General features: G+C 43.1%; 9 non-coding genes and 1 pseudogene across 9 annotated transcripts; all 10 read right to left on the minus strand.

Moving 5' to 3' along the window:
• Positions 1 to 1,132: 1,132 nt before the first annotated feature.
• Positions 1,133 to 1,246, minus strand: LOC121678649 (annotated as a pseudogene).
• Positions 1,247 to 1,593: 347 nt separating this feature from the next.
• LOC121678583 lies at positions 1,594 to 1,712 on the minus strand. Its single transcript, XR_006021265.1, has one exon. It is a non-coding gene; the product is annotated as a 5S ribosomal RNA (ribosomal RNA).
• A 2,392-nt stretch (positions 1,713 to 4,104) lies between these two features.
• Positions 4,105 to 4,223, minus strand: LOC121678621. Its single transcript, XR_006021302.1, has one exon. It is a non-coding gene; the product is annotated as a 5S ribosomal RNA (ribosomal RNA).
• Positions 4,224 to 4,570: 347 nt separating this feature from the next.
• On the minus strand, positions 4,571 to 4,689 carry LOC121678632. The gene has a single exon (XR_006021313.1). It is a non-coding gene; the product is annotated as a 5S ribosomal RNA (ribosomal RNA).
• Positions 4,690 to 7,082: 2,393 nt separating this feature from the next.
• On the minus strand, positions 7,083 to 7,201 carry LOC121678648. The gene has a single exon (XR_006021328.1). It is a non-coding gene; the product is annotated as a 5S ribosomal RNA (ribosomal RNA).
• A 347-nt stretch (positions 7,202 to 7,548) lies between these two features.
• LOC121678644 lies at positions 7,549 to 7,667 on the minus strand. The gene has a single exon (XR_006021324.1). It is a non-coding gene; the product is annotated as a 5S ribosomal RNA (ribosomal RNA).
• A 2,393-nt stretch (positions 7,668 to 10,060) lies between these two features.
• On the minus strand, positions 10,061 to 10,179 carry LOC121678653. The gene has a single exon (XR_006021329.1). It is a non-coding gene; the product is annotated as a 5S ribosomal RNA (ribosomal RNA).
• Positions 10,180 to 10,526: 347 nt separating this feature from the next.
• Positions 10,527 to 10,645, minus strand: LOC121678589. The gene has a single exon (XR_006021271.1). It is a non-coding gene; the product is annotated as a 5S ribosomal RNA (ribosomal RNA).
• A 2,393-nt stretch (positions 10,646 to 13,038) lies between these two features.
• On the minus strand, positions 13,039 to 13,157 carry LOC121678600. Its single transcript, XR_006021282.1, has one exon. It is a non-coding gene; the product is annotated as a 5S ribosomal RNA (ribosomal RNA).
• A 347-nt stretch (positions 13,158 to 13,504) lies between these two features.
• On the minus strand, positions 13,505 to 13,623 carry LOC121678611. The gene has a single exon (XR_006021292.1). It is a non-coding gene; the product is annotated as a 5S ribosomal RNA (ribosomal RNA).
• Positions 13,624 to 15,022: the final 1,399 nt, after the last annotated feature.

The raw sequence follows: 15,022 nt of genomic DNA on the forward strand, positions 1-15,022 counted from the left end.
GGTTGCAATGACTGTCACACACACTGACACACACACACACACACACACTGACAGACACATACACGCTGACACACACACACACACACACACACACTGAGACACACACACACAATGATGTAAATAATGTGAAATTGTTTAAAAACGTTTTAAATGTTTATAATGTATATTTATTTAACTTATTTGTGTGTTGTTTTTTACATACATGTTTTAGTGTAATTCATGTGTTTCATACAAAATGTTCATTCATGTTTCATTCATACATATCTGTTACTACCTGAAATTACCTTTTGCATCAAGCATTTGGGATTCGTCACGTCATGTTTGATTTCACGTTTCATTCCTGTGGTGTCAATAAAATATTTTCATTGCATTTGAAAATGGCTCTGCTTGTTACCTGGTGTTAACATAATAATTCAATTTTTAAGTGTTTCATACTCGCTGTATATAAAAGGGTAATTTTTCATTCATGTGTTGCGATAGCTTAATCAAAGAATACTTACCAGTTATAAACTGCTTTACATACTAAAAAAATCCACTTGGATAACTTTTATAACATGTACCTATGTTGGAGTGCAATGCTTACCTTAAATTAAAACTTTACCTGAAATTAAGGGTCCAAAAAGATAAATAAGAATACTTACCTGTATTATACTTCCCTGAAACTAACTGGAGTGCAATGCTTACCTGAAATTAAAACTTTACCTGAAATCAAGGGTCCAAAAAGATGAATAAGAATACTTACCCGTATTATACTTCCCTGAAACTAACTGGGGTGCGATACTTACCTGAAATTAAAAGTTTACCTGAAATCAAGGGTCCAAAAAGATGAAGAATACTTACTTGTATTATACTTCCCTGAAACTAACTGCATTTCAGCAAAGGGGTTTGCACCTTTAAACTACAATTATTCACTCAAGCAGTTTAAGGATAATTATACAATAAAAATTATACATCTTTCACAGAGATTTCAATCTATGAGTTTCAAATAGCTGAACTGGGGCTCCAACCTGTGATCTTATGAATGGGAAACAAGTGCTTTACCCACTCGTCCACCGCATCTTGCAGTACCAGGATCGTCCAGCAGGTGGCCCAGGATTGTGCTCATCCCAGGATCGAGGATAGGGACTTGGGGGGGTCATGGCCCATTCCCAGGCGGTCTCCCATCCAAGTACTAACCAGGCCCGACGCTGCTTAGCTTCCGAGATCGGACGAGATCGGGCGTGTTCAGCGTGGTATGGCCGTAAGCGAGAGTTACCGGTCAAAGTAGCCTACTTAAAGCCCCTTCAACCCGGCTAGGAGTCACACGCGTGTTACCCGCCTGCCTCTCAGCCCCGAGAACGCCAAGCCAGCTGTTGACAGTCAACTCGTCCTTTTTTTCCCCCCAACCGGTTGCTCGCTTATACATTGTTTTAGAAAATACGTATGCATTTTGACTTGTTTATTTATTTTATGTTTTTGCAAACACAGGAAGCAAACAGTCAAGGGGTAGAAAAATCGCCGGGCAGCCAAAGGTGAACGGAGCAGGCACGCACAGAAAGACAGTCTAAAAAAAATAAATAAAAAGAAACGGTCGCACTGGCTGAAGTTGGGAAAAGCTTACGGCACCTGGTATTCCCAGGCGGTCTCCCATCCAAGTACTAACCAGGCCCGACGCTGCTTAGCTTCCGAGATCGGACGAGATCGGGCGTGTTCAGCGTGGTATGGCCGTAAGCGAAAGCTACCGGTCAAAATAGCCTACTTAAAGCTCCTCCCGCGTGTTACCCGTCTGCCTCTCAGCCCCGAGAGCGCCAGGCCAGCCGATAGAACACTATAACGACGGAAAGCATGGCAGCTCCAGCGACGTGAATGAGCACTTCTCCTTGGCGCACGGCTTATAGACCTGATACGTAACAGCACACACACGTCAATCGAGTGCTGAGTCTAAGTTGACAACATATTATGCAGTAGCAACTGCTGATGAGCAAAACTCCATGAAGTACACTGATATTAGCTTATCAAACATCGATTGACACTGCGCGTAAAAACAGGATCTTTGGTGATTCGCTTTACTTGGAGATCCTGCAACGAGTAGGCTAACTTGTGAGATGTTCAGAACAATATTATACAACTTGTGATGTCGACAGGAATGCAGACTATGTGTTCAATAATCAGACGGTGTGAGAGAAAAAAAAAAAAAAAGTTTCATTGTAAGATGGCTTGCAGATTGTGTGCTTTGAGACCCCTGAAGATTTTCTCGTATAGGACGAAATCGGTCGAGGAAACAAATGACAACAATCCTGGATGCGCTTTCTTCTATGCTGTCTACACTTTAATCAGTCGTGGGCTAGACTGAAACAATCAAAAGCACCGACCGGAACGCAGCGGAACCTAAAGAGTGGGCCAGGACATTGGACAGCATCATCCCTTTGCAGCTCTTGGGCGAACCGCTGCCTGACATTACACCGCGGGCTTGTAGCCTACGTCGGATATACAGTGGATTTACAGGCACCCATTTTCATCTTCTTCAAAACATAACGGAGGGGATTGAACACAGCAAGACAAGAATTCTACTAGAAGGTGAAAACTACAGGGACATGGAAAACCAAGCACACAGTTGCTGCTCAACAACAATCTAAACTTTCCCGATGAAAACAAGCATTAAGCTTCACAAAAAAAAAAATTGTAAACTGAAGAATACAAGAAAAGCCTATTCAAACTTTGTAACATTTACAATAACTCTTCTTTGTTTTTCCTACAAGCCATTGGTATTGAAAGAAGCATTTGTTTGACCAACGGCACGTATACTTTACTCACAGTTCAACTTGTATTAGGTATAATATACGTTTTATTTACATAGTACCTTTCATACACAGAATGCATCTCAAAGTGCTTTACGTTTGGAGCATTTAACACAATAACGGAGAAAAAGGAAAATAAAACAATAATACAAATAAACAAACCGATAAATAAAACATCAGATATTTAGAATAAAGTAAAGACGAGAATTCAGAGGATGGTAAGGAGATAGATACAATAGCCTAGTAAAACCAGTGCAGTGAATTAGGAAGACCCTGTAAATATCAGCAGTCGAATGTAAAATAATGTGAAGAAATAGGCTACAAGATAACATGAGTTAACATAAAGCTCTCATATACAGGTATTTTTTTCAGGTCGGGAAAAATGATCTCTGATTAAGACGCCAGATTTGTTTGGATTCTCAACAGATTCTAAAGGTGACACGGCATGGCAAAAACCACTTGGTGTACACCAAGTGAAACTACCACAAGTAAGCTTAACTAAAATAGATGTTAGAAAATATCATTAGAGTAAAAAGCTTTTTTTTTTTTTTTTTTTTAAAAAGGGAAAAAAAAAACAAAAGTGCTGCTTTTAAGCAGAGTGAAAACATTTGGGCGACGTTTCGCTGGAGAGAACGGCCCTAATTTACAATTCATGAAATATCAGCTTCATTTCAGAAAGCCTCTCCATATAAACAAGTTACACTTAGCCGACGGGATGCGGAGGCTCCGAGTTAGGTCTGTCTGGCCAGTTAGGAAGGCGCATACAGCTCGCTCGTGTGTGGTGAACGCTAGATACTAGGCTACAGCAAGACAGGCGTTTCACGGGTCCAATTTGCTTTAACTACTGGACGGAAAAAGACACAATTACCTGCTCCAACTGTAGTTCTCGCCTTATGAAATAGGGTCACTGGTGGACAATGATCCATACATGTCCAGAAATATAACACTAACGACTGAAAGCGCGGCGCTCCCCCCAGCGACGGAGACGCGAATGAGCACTTCTCCTTGGCGCACGGCTTATATATAGGCCTGATACGTAATAGGAGACGCACGTCAATCGAATGCTGCGTCTAAATTGACAAGACATTATGCAGTAGCAACTGTTGTCAAGCAAACCTCCATGAAGTACACTGATATCAGCTTATCAAATATCAATTCACACTGCGCGCAAAACCGGGAACTTTGTTTTTTTCAAACGGAGGAAGCAAAAAGTCAAGGGGGTAGAAAAAGCGCTGGGCGACCAAATGTGTGAAGGAAGGTAGGGAGCAGGCACGCACAGTCAGACGGCCTAAAAAAAAAATCAGTTGCACTGGCTGAAGGTGAGAAAAGCTTACGGCACCTGGTATTCCCAGGCGGTCTCCCATCCAAGTACTAACCAGGCCCGACGCTGCTTAGCTTCCGAGATCGGACGAGATCGGGCGTGTTCAGCGTGGTATGGCCGTAAGCGAGAGTTACCGGTCAAAGTAGCCTACTTAAAGCCCCTTCAACCCGGCTAGGAGTCACACGCGTGTTACCCGCCTGCCTCTCAGCCCCGAGAACGCCAAGCCAGCTGTTGACAGTCAACTCGTCCTTTTTTTCCCCCCAACCGGTTGCTCGCTTATACATTGTTTTAGAAAATACGTATGCATTTTGACTTGTTTATTTATTTTATGTTTTTGCAAACACAGGAAGCAAACAGTCAAGGGGTAGAAAAATCGCCGGGCAGCCAAAGGTGAACGGAGCAGGCACGCACAGAAAGACAGTCTAAAAAAAATAAATAAAAAGAAACGGTCGCACTGGCTGAAGTTGGGAAAAGCTTACGGCACCTGGTATTCCCAGGCGGTCTCCCATCCAAGTACTAACCAGGCCCGACGCTGCTTAGCTTCCGAGATCGGACGAGATCGGGCGTGTTCAGCGTGGTATGGCCGTAAGCGAAAGCTACCGGTCAAAATAGCCTACTTAAAGCTCCTCCCGCGTGTTACCCGTCTGCCTCTCAGCCCCGAGAGCGCCAGGCCAGCCGATAGAACACTATAACGACGGAAAGCATGGCAGCTCCAGCGACGTGAATGAGCACTTCTCCTTGGCGCACGGCTTATAGACCTGATACGTAACAGCACACACACGTCAATCGAGTGCTGAGTCTAAGTTGACAACATATTATGCAGTAGCAACTGCTGATGAGCAAAACTCCATGAAGTACACTGATATTAGCTTATCAAACATCGATTGACACTGCGCGTAAAAACAGGATCTTTGGTGATTCGCTTTACTTGGAGATCCTGCAACGAGTAGGCTAACTTGTGAGATGTTCAGAACAATATTATACAACTTGTGATGTCGACAGGAATGCAGACTATGTGTTCAATAATCAGACGGTGTGAGAGAAAAAAAAAAAAAAAAGTTTCATTGTAAGATGGCTTGCAGATTGTGTGCTTTGAGACCCCTGAAGATTTTCTCGTATAGGACGAAATCGGTCGAGGAAACAAATGACAACAATCCTGGATGCGCTTTCTTCTATGCTGTCTACACTTTAATCAGTCGTGGGCTAGACTGAAACAATCAAAAGCACCGACCGGAACGCAGCGGAACCTAAAGAGTGGGCCAGGACATTGGACAGCATCATCCCTTTGCAGCTCTTGGGCGAACCGCTGCCTGACATTACACCGCGGGCTTGTAGCCTACGTCGGATATACAGTGGATTTACAGGCACCCATTTTCATCTTCTTCAAAACATAACGGAGGGGATTGAACACAGCAAGACAAGAATTCTACTAGAAGGTGAAAACTACAGGGACATGGAAAACCAAGCACACAGTTGCTGCTCAACAACAATCTAAACTTTCCCGATGAAAACAAGCATTAAGCTTCACAAAAAAAAAAATTGTAAACTGAAGAATACAAGAAAAGCCTATTCAAACTTTGTAACATTTACAATAACTCTTCTTTGTTTTTCCTACAAGCCATTGGTATTGAAAGAAGCATTTGTTTGACCAACGGCACGTATACTTTACTCACAGTTCAACTTGTATTAGGTATAATATACGTTTTATTTACATAGTACCTTTCATACACAGAATGCATCTCAAAGTGCTTTACGTTTGGAGCATTTAACACAATAACGGAGAAAAAGGAAAATAAAACAATAATACAAATAAACAAACCGATAAATAAAACATCAGATATTTAGAATAAAGTAAAGACGAGAATTCAGAGGATGGTAAGGAGATAGATACAATAGCCTAGTAAAACCAGTGCAGTGAATTAGGAAGACCCTGTAAATATCAGCAGTCGAATGTAAAATAATGTGAAGAAATAGGCTACAAGATAACATGAGTTAACATAAAGCTCTCATATACAGGTATTTTTTTCAGGTCGGGAAAAATGATCTCTGATTAAGACGCCAGATTTGTTTGGATTCTCAACAGATTCTAAAGGTGACACGGCATGGCAAAAACCACTTGGTGTACACCAAGTGAAACTACCACAAGTAAGCTTAACTAAAATAGATGTTAGAAAATATCATTAGAGTAAAAAGCTTTTTTTTTTTTTTTTTTTTAAAAAGGGAAAAAAAAAACAAAAGTGCTGCTTTTAAGCAGAGTGAAAACATTTGGGCGACGTTTCGCTGGAGAGAACGGCCCTAATTTACAATTCATGAAATATCAGCTTCATTTCAGAAAGCCTCTCCATATAAACAAGTTACACTTAGCCGACGGGATGCGGAGGCTCCGAGTTAGGTCTGTCTGGCCAGTTAGGAAGGCGCATACAGCTCGCTCGTGTGTGGTGAACGCTAGATACTAGGCTACAGCAAGACAGGCGTTTCACGGGTCCAATTTGCTTTAACTACTGGACGGAAAAAGACACAATTACCTGCTCCAACTGTAGTTCTCGCCTTATGAAATAGGGTCACTGGTGGACAATGATCCATACATGTCCAGAAATATAACACTAACGACTGAAAGCGCGGCGCTCCCCCCAGCGACGGAGACGCGAATGAGCACTTCTCCTTGGCGCACGGCTTATATATAGGCCTGATACGTAATAGGAGACGCACGTCAATCGAATGCTGCGTCTAAATTGACAAGACATTATGCAGTAGCAACTGTTGTCAAGCAAACCTCCATGAAGTACACTGATATCAGCTTATCAAATATCAATTCACACTGCGCGCAAAACCGGGAACTTTGTTTTTTTCAAACGGAGGAAGCAAAAAGTCAAGGGGGTAGAAAAAGCGCTGGGCGACCAAATGTGTGAAGGAAGGTAGGGAGCAGGCACGCACAGTCAGACGGCCTAAAAAAAAAATCAGTTGCACTGGCTGAAGGTGAGAAAAGCTTACGGCACCTGGTATTCCCAGGCGGTCTCCCACCCAAGTACTAACCAGGCCCGACGCTGCTTAGCTTCCGAGATCGGACGAGATCGGGCGTGTTCAGCGTGGTATGGCCGTAAGCGAGAGTTACCGGTCAAAGTAGCCTACTTAAAGCCCCTTCAACCCGGCTAGGAGTCACACGCGTGTTACCCGCCTGCCTCTCAGCCCCGAGAACGCCAAGCCAGCTGTTGACAGTCAACTCGTCCTTTTTTTCCCCCCAACCGGTTGCTCGCTTATACATTGTTTTAGAAAATACGTATGCATTTTGACTTGTTTATTTATTTTATGTTTTTGCAAACACAGGAAGCAAACAGTCAAGGGGTAGAAAAATCGCCGGGCAGCCAAAGGTGAACGGAGCAGGCACGCACAGAAAGACAGTCTAAAAAAAATAAATAAAAAGAAACGGTCGCACTGGCTGAAGTTGGGAAAAGCTTACGGCACCTGGTATTCCCAGGCGGTCTCCCATCCAAGTACTAACCAGGCCCGACGCTGCTTAGCTTCCGAGATCGGACGAGATCGGGCGTGTTCAGCGTGGTATGGCCGTAAGCGAAAGCTACCGGTCAAAATAGCCTACTTAAAGCTCCTCCCGCGTGTTACCCGTCTGCCTCTCAGCCCCGAGAGCGCCAGGCCAGCCGATAGAACACTATAACGACGGAAAGCATGGCAGCTCCAGCGACGTGAATGAGCACTTCTCCTTGGCGCACGGCTTATAGACCTGATACGTAACAGCACACACACGTCAATCGAGTGCTGAGTCTAAGTTGACAACATATTATGCAGTAGCAACTGCTGATGAGCAAAACTCCATGAAGTACACTGATATTAGCTTATCAAACATCGATTGACACTGCGCGTAAAAACAGGATCTTTGGTGATTCGCTTTACTTGGAGATCCTGCAACGAGTAGGCTAACTTGTGAGATGTTCAGAACAATATTATACAACTTGTGATGTCGACAGGAATGCAGACTATGTGTTCAATAATCAGACGGTGTGAGAGAAAAAAAAAAAAAAAAGTTTCATTGTAAGATGGCTTGCAGATTGTGTGCTTTGAGACCCCTGAAGATTTTCTCGTATAGGACGAAATCGGTCGAGGAAACAAATGACAACAATCCTGGATGCGCTTTCTTCTATGCTGTCTACACTTTAATCAGTCGTGGGCTAGACTGAAACAATCAAAAGCACCGACCGGAACGCAGCGGAACCTAAAGAGTGGGCCAGGACATTGGACAGCATCATCCCTTTGCAGCTCTTGGGCGAACCGCTGCCTGACATTACACCGCGGGCTTGTAGCCTACGTCGGATATACAGTGGATTTACAGGCACCCATTTTCATCTTCTTCAAAACATAACGGAGGGGATTGAACACAGCAAGACAAGAATTCTACTAGAAGGTGAAAACTACAGGGACATGGAAAACCAAGCACACAGTTGCTGCTCAACAACAATCTAAACTTTCCCGATGAAAACAAGCATTAAGCTTCACAAAAAAAAAAATTGTAAACTGAAGAATACAAGAAAAGCCTATTCAAACTTTGTAACATTTACAATAACTCTTCTTTGTTTTTCCTACAAGCCATTGGTATTGAAAGAAGCATTTGTTTGACCAACGGCACGTATACTTTACTCACAGTTCAACTTGTATTAGGTATAATATACGTTTTATTTACATAGTACCTTTCATACACAGAATGCATCTCAAAGTGCTTTACGTTTGGAGCATTTAACACAATAACGGAGAAAAAGGAAAATAAAACAATAATACAAATAAACAAACCGATAAATAAAACATCAGATATTTAGAATAAAGTAAAGACGAGAATTCAGAGGATGGTAAGGAGATAGATACAATAGCCTAGTAAAACCAGTGCAGTGAATTAGGAAGACCCTGTAAATATCAGCAGTCGAATGTAAAATAATGTGAAGAAATAGGCTACAAGATAACATGAGTTAACATAAAGCTCTCATATACAGGTATTTTTTTCAGGTCGGGAAAAATGATCTCTGATTAAGACGCCAGATTTGTTTGGATTCTCAACAGATTCTAAAGGTGACACGGCATGGCAAAAACCACTTGGTGTACACCAAGTGAAACTACCACAAGTAAGCTTAACTAAAATAGATGTTAGAAAATATCATTAGAGTAAAAAGCTTTTTTTTTTTTTTTTTTTTAAAAAGGGAAAAAAAAAACAAAAGTGCTGCTTTTAAGCAGAGTGAAAACATTTGGGCGACGTTTCGCTGGAGAGAACGGCCCTAATTTACAATTCATGAAATATCAGCTTCATTTCAGAAAGCCTCTCCATATAAACAAGTTACACTTAGCCGACGGGATGCGGAGGCTCCGAGTTAGGTCTGTCTGGCCAGTTAGGAAGGCGCATACAGCTCGCTCGTGTGTGGTGAACGCTAGATACTAGGCTACAGCAAGACAGGCGTTTCACGGGTCCAATTTGCTTTAACTACTGGACGGAAAAAGACACAATTACCTGCTCCAACTGTAGTTCTCGCCTTATGAAATAGGGTCACTGGTGGACAATGATCCATACATGTCCAGAAATATAACACTAACGACTGAAAGCGCGGCGCTCCCCCCAGCGACGGAGACGCGAATGAGCACTTCTCCTTGGCGCACGGCTTATATATAGGCCTGATACGTAATAGGAGACGCACGTCAATCGAATGCTGCGTCTAAATTGACAAGACATTATGCAGTAGCAACTGTTGTCAAGCAAACCTCCATGAAGTACACTGATATCAGCTTATCAAATATCAATTCACACTGCGCGCAAAACCGGGAACTTTGTTTTTTTCAAACGGAGGAAGCAAAAAGTCAAGGGGGTAGAAAAAGCGCTGGGCGACCAAATGTGTGAAGGAAGGTAGGGAGCAGGCACGCACAGTCAGACGGCCTAAAAAAAAAATCAGTTGCACTGGCTGAAGGTGAGAAAAGCTTACGGCACCTGGTATTCCCAGGCGGTCTCCCATCCAAGTACTAACCAGGCCCGACGCTGCTTAGCTTCCGAGATCGGACGAGATCGGGCGTGTTCAGCGTGGTATGGCCGTAAGCGAGAGTTACCGGTCAAAGTAGCCTACTTAAAGCCCCTTCAACCCGGCTAGGAGTCACACGCGTGTTACCCGCCTGCCTCTCAGCCCCGAGAACGCCAAGCCAGCTGTTGACAGTCAACTCGTCCTTTTTTTCCCCCCAACCGGTTGCTCGCTTATACATTGTTTTAGAAAATACGTATGCATTTTGACTTGTTTATTTATTTTATGTTTTTGCAAACACAGGAAGCAAACAGTCAAGGGGTAGAAAAATCGCCGGGCAGCCAAAGGTGAACGGAGCAGGCACGCACAGAAAGACAGTCTAAAAAAAATAAATAAAAAGAAACGGTCGCACTGGCTGAAGTTGGGAAAAGCTTACGGCACCTGGTATTCCCAGGCGGTCTCCCATCCAAGTACTAACCAGGCCCGACGCTGCTTAGCTTCCGAGATCGGACGAGATCGGGCGTGTTCAGCGTGGTATGGCCGTAAGCGAAAGCTACCGGTCAAAATAGCCTACTTAAAGCTCCTCCCGCGTGTTACCCGTCTGCCTCTCAGCCCCGAGAGCGCCAGGCCAGCCGATAGAACACTATAACGACGGAAAGCATGGCAGCTCCAGCGACGTGAATGAGCACTTCTCCTTGGCGCACGGCTTATAGACCTGATACGTAACAGCACACACACGTCAATCGAGTGCTGAGTCTAAGTTGACAACATATTATGCAGTAGCAACTGCTGATGAGCAAAACTCCATGAAGTACACTGATATTAGCTTATCAAACATCGATTGACACTGCGCGTAAAAACAGGATCTTTGGTGATTCGCTTTACTTGGAGATCCTGCAACGAGTAGGCTAACTTGTGAGATGTTCAGAACAATATTATACAACTTGTGATGTCGACAGGAATGCAGACTATGTGTTCAATAATCAGACGGTGTGAGAGAAAAAAAAAAAAAAAAGTTTCATTGTAAGATGGCTTGCAGATTGTGTGCTTTGAGACCCCTGAAGATTTTCTCGTATAGGACGAAATCGGTCGAGGAAACAAATGACAACAATCCTGGATGCGCTTTCTTCTATGCTGTCTACACTTTAATCAGTCGTGGGCTAGACTGAAACAATCAAAAGCACCGACCGGAACGCAGCGGAACCTAAAGAGTGGGCCAGGACATTGGACAGCATCATCCCTTTGCAGCTCTTGGGCGAACCGCTGCCTGACATTACACCGCGGGCTTGTAGCCTACGTCGGATATACAGTGGATTTACAGGCACCCATTTTCATCTTCTTCAAAACATAACGGAGGGGATTGAACACAGCAAGACAAGAATTCTACTAGAAGGTGAAAACTACAGGGACATGGAAAACCAAGCACACAGTTGCTGCTCAACAACAATCTAAACTTTCCCGATGAAAACAAGCATTAAGCTTCACAAAAAAAAAAATTGTAAACTGAAGAATACAAGAAAAGCCTATTCAAACTTTGTAACATTTACAATAACTCTTCTTTGTTTTTCCTACAAGCCATTGGTATTGAAAGAAGCATTTGTTTGACCAACGGCACGTATACTTTACTCACAGTTCAACTTGTATTAGGTATAATATACGTTTTATTTACATAGTACCTTTCATACACAGAATGCATCTCAAAGTGCTTTACGTTTGGAGCATTTAACACAATAACGGAGAAAAAGGAAAATAAAACAATAATACAAATAAACAAACCGATAAATAAAACATCAGATATTTAGAATAAAGTAAAGACGAGAATTCAGAGGATGGTAAGGAGATAGATACAATAGCCTAGTAAAACCAGTGCAGTGAATTAGGAAGACCCTGTAAATATCAGCAGTCGAATGTAAAATAATGTGAAGAAATAGGCTACAAGATAACATGAGTTAACATAAAGCTCTCATATACAGGTATTTTTTTCAGGTCGGGAAAAATGATCTCTGATTAAGACGCCAGATTTGTTTGGATTCTCAACAGATTCTAAAGGTGACACGGCATGGCAAAAACCACTTGGTGTACACCAAGTGAAACTACCACAAGTAAGCTTAACTAAAATAGATGTTAGAAAATATCATTAGAGTAAAAAGCTTTTTTTTTTTTTTTTTTTTAAAAAGGGAAAAAAAAAACAAAAGTGCTGCTTTTAAGCAGAGTGAAAACATTTGGGCGACGTTTCGCTGGAGAGAACGGCCCTAATTTACAATTCATGAAATATCAGCTTCATTTCAGAAAGCCTCTCCATATAAACAAGTTACACTTAGCCGACGGGATGCGGAGGCTCCGAGTTAGGTCTGTCTGGCCAGTTAGGAAGGCGCATACAGCTCGCTCGTGTGTGGTGAACGCTAGATACTAGGCTACAGCAAGACAGGCGTTTCACGGGTCCAATTTGCTTTAACTACTGGACGGAAAAAGACACAATTACCTGCTCCAACTGTAGTTCTCGCCTTATGAAATAGGGTCACTGGTGGACAATGATCCATACATGTCCAGAAATATAACACTAACGACTGAAAGCGCGGCGCTCCCCCCAGCGACGGAGACGCGAATGAGCACTTCTCCTTGGCGCACGGCTTATATATAGGCCTGATACGTAATAGGAGACGCACGTCAATCGAATGCTGCGTCTAAATTGACAAGACATTATGCAGTAGCAACTGTTGTCAAGCAAACCTCCATGAAGTACACTGATATCAGCTTATCAAATATCAATTCACACTGCGCGCAAAACCGGGAACTTTGTTTTTTTCAAACGGAGGAAGCAAAAAGTCAAGGGGGTAGAAAAAGCGCTGGGCGACCAAATGTGTGAAGGAAGGTAGGGAGCAGGCACGCACAGTCAGACGGCCTAAAAAAAAAATCAGTTGCACTGGCTGAAGGTGAGAAAAGCTTACGGCACCTGGTATTCCCAGGCGGTCTCCCATCCAAGTACTAACCAGGCCCGACGCTGCTTAGCTTCCGAGATCGGACGAGATCGGGCGTGTTCAGCGTGGTATGGCCGTAAGCGAGAGTTACCGGTCAAAGTAGCCTACTTAAAGCCCCTTCAACCCGGCTAGGAGTCACACGCGTGTTACCCGCCTGCCTCTCAGCCCCGAGAACGCCAAGCCAGCTGTTGACAGTCAACTCGTCCTTTTTTTCCCCCCAACCGGTTGCTCGCTTATACATTGTTTTAGAAAATACGTATGCATTTTGACTTGTTTATTTATTTTATGTTTTTGCAAACACAGGAAGCAAACAGTCAAGGGGTAGAAAAATCGCCGGGCAGCCAAAGGTGAACGGAGCAGGCACGCACAGAAAGACAGTCTAAAAAAAATAAATAAAAAGAAACGGTCGCACTGGCTGAAGTTGGGAAAAGCTTACGGCACCTGGTATTCCCAGGCGGTCTCCCATCCAAGTACTAACCAGGCCCGACGCTGCTTAGCTTCCGAGATCGGACGAGATCGGGCGTGTTCAGCGTGGTATGGCCGTAAGCGAAAGCTACCGGTCAAAATAGCCTACTTAAAGCTCCTCCCGCGTGTTACCCGTCTGCCTCTCAGCCCCGAGAGCGCCAGGCCAGCCGATAGAACACTATAACGACGGAAAGCATGGCAGCTCCAGCGACGTGAATGAGCACTTCTCCTTGGCGCACGGCTTATAGACCTGATACGTAACAGCACACACACGTCAATCGAGTGCTGAGTCTAAGTTGACAACATATTATGCAGTAGCAACTGCTGATGAGCAAAACTCCATGAAGTACACTGATATTAGCTTATCAAACATCGATTGACACTGCGCGTAAAAACAGGATCTTTGGTGATTCGCTTTACTTGGAGATCCTGCAACGAGTAGGCTAACTTGTGAGATGTTCAGAACAATATTATACAACTTGTGATGTCGACAGGAATGCAGACTATGTGTTCAATAATCAGACGGTGTGAGAGAAAAAAAAAAAAAAAAGTTTCATTGTAAGATGGCTTGCAGATTGTGTGCTTTGAGACCCCTGAAGATTTTCTCGTATAGGACGAAATCGGTCGAGGAAACAAATGACAACAATCCTGGATGCGCTTTCTTCTATGCTGTCTACACTTTAATCAGTCGTGGGCTAGACTGAAACAATCAAAAGCACCGACCGGAACGCAGCGGAACCTAAAGAGTGGGCCAGGACATTGGACAGCATCATCCCTTTGCAGCTCTTGGGCGAACCGCTGCCTGACATTACACCGCGGGCTTGTAGCCTACGTCGGATATACAGTGGATTTACAGGCACCCATTTTCATCTTCTTCAAAACATAACGGAGGGGATTGAACACAGCAAGACAAGAATTCTACTAGAAGGTGAAAACTACAGGGACATGGAAAACCAAGCACACAGTTGCTGCTCAACAACAATCTAAACTTTCCCGATGAAAACAAGCATTAAGCTTCACAAAAAAAAAAATTGTAAACTGAAGAATACAAGAAAAGCCTATTCAAACTTTGTAACATTTACAATAACTCTTCTTTGTTTTTCCTACAAGCCATTGGTATTGAAAGAAGCATTTGTTTGACCAACGGCACGTATACTTTACTCACAGTTCAACTTGTATTAGGTATAATATACGTTTTATTTACATAGTACCTTTCATACACAGAATGCATCTCAAAGTGCTTTACGTTTGGAGCATTTAACACAATAACGGAGAAAAAGGAAAATAAAACAATAATACAAATAAACAAACCGATAAATAAAACATCAGATATTTAGAATAAAGTAAAGACGAGAATTCAGAGGATGGTAAGGAGATAGATACAATAGCCTAGTAAAACCAGTGCAGTGAATTAGGAAGACCCTGTAAATATCAGCAGTCGAATGTAAAATAATGTGAAGAAATAGGCTACAAGATAACATG

Source organism: Alosa sapidissima, chromosome 12, assembly GCF_018492685.1.
Source record: "Alosa sapidissima isolate fAloSap1 chromosome 12, fAloSap1.pri, whole genome shotgun sequence".
NCBI classification, from domain to species: Eukaryota; Metazoa; Chordata; class Actinopteri; order Clupeiformes; family Clupeidae; genus Alosa; species Alosa sapidissima.